The 6,006-nt window shown below is 42.0% G+C and overlaps 1 protein-coding gene across 12 annotated transcripts in view; it reads right to left on the bottom strand.

Annotated features, from left to right (window-relative positions):
- The window catches only part of unc-104 (kinesin family member unc-104), a 187,863-nt gene that overhangs the window by 156,958 nt on the left and 24,899 nt on the right, over positions 1–6,006 (bottom strand). For 10 of the 12 annotated variants that reach the window (XM_053773867.2, XM_053773870.2, XM_053773874.2 and 7 more), the window contains exon 1: positions 716–855. The exons of 1 other annotated variant lie outside the window; for it this stretch is intronic. The gene's annotated coding sequence lies outside the window, so the exon portion shown is untranslated. Of the gene's footprint in view, positions 1–715; positions 926–6,006 lie in introns of those variants that run through there. One more of the 12 variants, XM_053773873.2, reaches the window with a different exon arrangement.

The following is a 6,006-nucleotide window of genomic DNA, read 5'->3' as shown; positions in this document are numbered from 1 at the left end:
AAGAGCCTCTCATCAGCATCAAAGAACTTCCCTTGAGGGAAGCTAGCATTAAAGAACGTTGGAATTCACAGCTCTTATTGGAAATTTCATGTGGCAACACTAAGTGGAATCTCAGAACCAACTCCACCACTAACGGAAAGACCACCGTAAGGGCGCTTCTGAGTATAGAATCTCCCAAGCTCACATATCATTATTATTATTATACTTAGAGAAGATCTAATTCCGTAAGGGTCATATAGCACTAGGGAAACTAAGTCATCAGGGAAAGGTAGCTCCAAGTTCTCTGATAAAGAACCTTTAACTAGCATCGAGGAACCCCCTTTCCTCCCTCTTCTTGGGTAAGTCATATAAAAGGTCTGGCGAAATTGATAACTCGGAACTTTCGTCTTAACATGAAAAAAAAAAATTCTTGATGAAGTCTTTTCCAGGAAGATTTTTAAAATCATTTACTCGGCATAGTATTGTTTGGAGTGTGAATGACTTGAACTAATGTTTGTGCTGGGCATGAGTGAGTTTGTATTTTGGCTACCAGCTGGTTGGAGCAGATGGTGAAAGAAGTGCGTCACATCGTGGGAGTGCGACACCATTAGCGCTGGAGAGCACCTCAAAGATACAAGAGAGCAAGGCAATGAAAGTTTAAGAGTGGCCGAGTTTGGGAAGGTTTCACAGAAGGAGTGAGGGGTGTTGGGAGTGGGCGCGGCTGCGGTATACTCACACTCAGGCAAGATGGCTTCCAGACAGTAGGGACTGATTGATCGGTGGAGCGAGCAGTACCACCACAAAACGGACTGTCGACCTGGAAAGTCAAATACAGGGCTTGGGGATCTAATACCGTTGCCCCCAAGCTACATCGCCGCCGAGCCACATCTTCACTAATACAAAAATCCCATGTTTGAGGAGTGAGGGTCACACAGCAAGACAGAACACTCGCCAGAAAGACAGTGTCGGGGTTGAAGCTCCAGGAGGCCGCTCGTCCCCCGCGCCTGCGTTCTTCCTCCCGCCCACTCCACTTCCACTCTTCCCTTCCAACAACAATACTACCAACCTATACACTTTTAATTCACATATTTACATAACCATTCTGAAGGAAACGCTCCTATATTGTCGACAGACCCAAGTGTATATACATTACTTTCACCTAACTAGAGACTACATCGTCTGTGCACTGTAAAGCAGTCAACGAATGACGTCGTATGACGTCACTCATTTGACCCATGGCAGGTCGAATTAAAGTCAACACGTTTATTACAGAGAATATAAAAAACTTATGTACTATACATGGGGGCGATATATTTTAAGATAGCTGTGAAATAAGAGAAAATCAATAAGTAATTCTTAGCACTAGACAGGAAACATAATTCTCGCGCTGCTACCAAAAACCGGCAACCCCGTCATCCTGAACATCGATTGCAGGTCAAAACGGAAGCACAAAAAAGGAAAAGCAGAAAGACTGTTTCTTCTATAATTAGAAAGAGTAGCAGCTGGTAGGCAGACGGAGGCGACAAACACTAGGCTAGATATGCTGAGTTACTAGGATCATCCTCCATATTGTTCTTCCCGGATACCTCAACCCGCAACCCTTCCCACGCAGTTTCCACCCCAAACCCCTCTTTCCTCCCCCATTCTCCTCTTCCCATTCCTCTTGCAGTGAACTCAGAAGGAAGGGAGAGAGAAGTGTGTTACAGTGAGAGTCATGGGTGTGGGAAAAGGTAAAGAGGAGCAGGAGGCCATCATGCATCTACTGACGCCTTACGGTGGCCAGTATTGATCTAAGTCATGCAACATGAAGCCCGGCTCACGGTGCGCACCAAAACACTGCCCCCCCAACCACACCCCCCTTTCCAACCACCAATACACCCCCTCCCTCCCAACACCCCCACACACTCGACGACTTCCCCAGACACCACCACGACCCCTATATTTCCCCCACGACCATTCAAACATTCCCTGCGACTATCCAAACGCTCCCACGACCACCCAAACACTCCCACGACCACTCCGGACACCTAACCGACCCTCCCCCATTCTCCCAGTCATTAACCAACAAACACCATCGTAGAACACGTGGTGAGCACACTGGAGGAAGACGCACCCGACTATATGAAGCAGCAGCAATAACACACGCAAGAAACATCAGCAGCAACAGTAACACCAAAGGAAAAAAAACAGAAATAGCAGCACCACCACCAACAGCAGTCTCAGTAATAACAGAGGCAACACTAACAGCAGCAGCACCACCAACATCAGCAACACCTTTAAAAGCAAGAGCAACAGCAGCAGCATTAACAGCAGCACCACCAGTAGAAAAACCAACAGCAGCAGCAGCACCACCACCACCACCACCAACAGTAAAACAGTAAAAGCAGCAAAAGCACCAGCTACTCTAACAAAAACAGCACCACCACCTGCACCAGTTACAGTATAATAATAATGATAATAATAATAATAATAATAATAATAATAATAATAAGTTAATAATTAATAATTAATAATAATTTTTCCAATACGATACATATGATACAAAGGCTTTTACATGGATAGGCCTGTATTTATGCAAGGTATTTCAGGGAGACTTTAGCTAAACGTAAATACTAGTAGACCGCGGTATACACACACACACACACACACACACATATATATATATATACATATACACATATATATATACACATATATATATATATATATATATATATATATATATATATATTTTTTTTCAACAAGTTGGTCGTCTCCCACCAAGGCAGGGTGATCCAAAAAAGAAAGAAAATCCCCAAAAAGAAAATACTTTCATCATCATTCAACACTTTCACCACACTCACACATTATCACTGCTTTTGCAGAGGTGCTCAGAATACAACAGTTTAGAAGCATATACGTATAAAGATACACAACATATCCCCCCAAACTGCCAATATCCCAAACCCCTCCTTTAAAGTGCAGGCATTGTACTTCCCATTTCCAGGACTCAAGTCCGACTATAAGAAAATAACCGGTTTCCCTGAATCCCTTCACTAAATATTACCCTGCTCACACTCCAACATAAAACTAATATAAAACTAATGAACGAATTTACCATTTACAGAGTATAATGTGCAAGAAAGGTATAAAATACCGACAATATGAAAGTAGAGACACATGTGCAACATCTGGATATCTTTATTGTAGACGTTTCGCCATCCAGACACTGCAACACCATGGAATCTTGGTTCAGAGGACATCTGCAAGACCTTCTTCACGGCTGCTGCAACTAACCGATCTCTTTGGGAAGGACCTACTTCCACTGGGGAATCCCGCCTACCAGTGACTATGCCCTCGTCTGCTTGCTGCCCGTGCTTATCCACTGACGCCTATATAACCGCCAGTCTTCTTGCCTTTGCTCCAGGTTCTCCTCCACCACGATGCTGTGAACACTAACTCCAAGGCTGAGGGACTGATTACCTCATCTTTTATATATAGTTCTACAGTCTTCCAATTATGTCCTAGAATTTGTATTGATAAAGCCACTGGATTGCGAAACGTCTACAATAAAGATATCCAGATGTTGCACATGTGTGTCTACTTTCACAGAGTATAATATTTGATTAATATGTAAAAAATATATTTATTTGCAGAGAAATAAAAAATACCTGACATCATACTATGATACCTAGTGAATATATTGAGGAATAAAAAAAGCAAATAAGGAAAGACATGCATGTTAGACTAACACATTAAAGAAAGCGTAATTAGAGTGCATTATACTAGGTGAATGGAAACACGAGCTACAATGAGAACTTTGTTAATCTTGTGGATATCAATCTTAGTGGGGAACAATATAATTTCACAGAGTTTAAACCATCAACAACGGTGACAGTATAAACAGCGAAGGATAACAGGGAGGACGCATCAGAAACCCCAATAAGAGACAGGAACCAAAAAACAAGTATGACACAACCAACACACAGTACAAAGAACAGGGCACTTGACTACATATACACACACACCACCCAACACGCTACATTTAACGAGAGAACACGCAACACTTAACCAGAAACACTGCAGTTAATGTGGAACACGCTACATACAAGTGTTAAGACAACCACGTCAACATATAAACACTTCCACACCAGCTGTTGCACTCAAGACCTTCCTGGACACATTATACATCTTGGAAGTCATGAAGACACAACAGTTAGCCAGATACACACCCTGATAAGGTGCAGTCTGAACACGGAATCTGACATGCACATTGTACAAGTAGTGAGACGTACACTTAATTACAAATTCTCACAGGTTACGCGAAACACTACCCTACTAGATAGCACGTACACCGAGGTATTCATCTCAGTGTCTATATACCGAGAGGTTTATATATCCCAATGTATATGTAGATAGACGTGCGTATCTCTCAGCGGATATACATTCAGAATTGACTAATCCATATTTCATACAGTCGATAAGCTTGAAATAGAAAGCATACTAACCGCACGTCCTCACGTGGAACATTAAATACACTTCGAATGACACTTGCAATAGGAAACTGTGGTAGGCGATACAAGGTGAGCATTTCCATGGGAACAGCAATGTGATCGCCAGGTCTAGGATGGTGTGAGGCCACTGCTCTTTATCGGCTAAACATATCCGTCATATTTGGGGCGATATTCTTGAATTAAATACCTAGTGTGAAGGATGCCTGCGCAACAACAGTCACACGCATCACATGTTACAAAAATCATATGAACCAAAAAATAAGAAAGCAAATACAACCATAGTCAACACACTGGAACTTATGCCAGGATTACAAACACAACAACTCAAGCATCAGAACAAACAAGCGTCAAAAGAAACCAACATATAAAAACAAGGAAGCCAACATAAGCACCAAAACAAACCAATGAAACGAAAATAAGGACAACCACAGGAGCCCACAACACAATGCAGCAGGCTCGGTATAATGAAAATTACGCTACGGCCAATGCAACATCTTTCTGTATATGTTTAACACAAGGTTTCAGGATGCGATATCCTTTAAAGACACCAAGACCGTAGGATTTTTACTAAATAACATAATTTATGTAGAAGCATCAAACTATATTATTATTATTATAATCAAAAAGAAGCGCTAAGCCACAAGGGTTACACAGCGCTGCGCATCAAACTATAATAAATACTAGTCGACAAAGAGAGAGAGAGAGAGAGAGAGAGAGAGAGAGAGAGAGAGAGAGAGAGAGAGAGAGAGAGAGAGAGAGAGAGAGAGAGTGAAGATTTATATATTACCACCTTCACCCGAGATCTTTTTCTACTGAAGACGATTATTGTTATAAACTACGTGAGGCACAGGAGGTAATAAAAAGTCCTTCAGTAACATCAAGAAATATGATAGAATAACTGTTGAATGACTTTAACACCTGGGTTTTCATTACCGCAAAGAACGTCCATCATCTGTGAAGGAGAGTCTATACTCTCTTGGAGACGATATATTGTAGTTATTGTGCGTGTAAGGTGGGAGGGAAGCTCTTTTAACTTCATTGTTGGTGGTGTTAGCAATGTCACGAAGTACAACCAGTCCTCGTGATTAATCTGCCCGTTCTAAATTTCCGCACATTTTTTTTTTTAATTCAGGAGTGGCTTCATTAAGACAGGTGCAAACACACACACACACACACACACACACACACACACACACACACACACACACACACACACATACACACACACAAACACACACACCTACCTTATCTGCACCAACACTTCTCTTGACTATTCGCACCAGACATTTATCAAAAGTTCCCAGAAAATGTCGCTGCTGCTGATATTGTCAAGTAATGGAGGAGTGACGGAAATTAACAACGAACCATCTCTCAAGTGTAGTAGGTAGATCTGATACTGCAGTGAGAGAGAGAGAGAGAGAGAGAGAGAGAGAGAGAGAGAGAGAGAGAGAGAGAGAGAGAGAGAGAGAGAGAGAGAGAGAGAGAATGAGAGAATGAGAGAATGAGAGAATGAGAGAATGAGAGAATGAGAGAG

The sequence above is a fragment of the Cherax quadricarinatus genome, chromosome 7, assembly GCF_038502225.1.
Source record: "Cherax quadricarinatus isolate ZL_2023a chromosome 7, ASM3850222v1, whole genome shotgun sequence".
NCBI classification, from domain to species: Eukaryota; Metazoa; Arthropoda; class Malacostraca; order Decapoda; family Parastacidae; genus Cherax; species Cherax quadricarinatus.
Note: the sequence above shows the minus strand (reverse complement) of the source record. Positions and strands in the feature narration are given on the sequence as shown.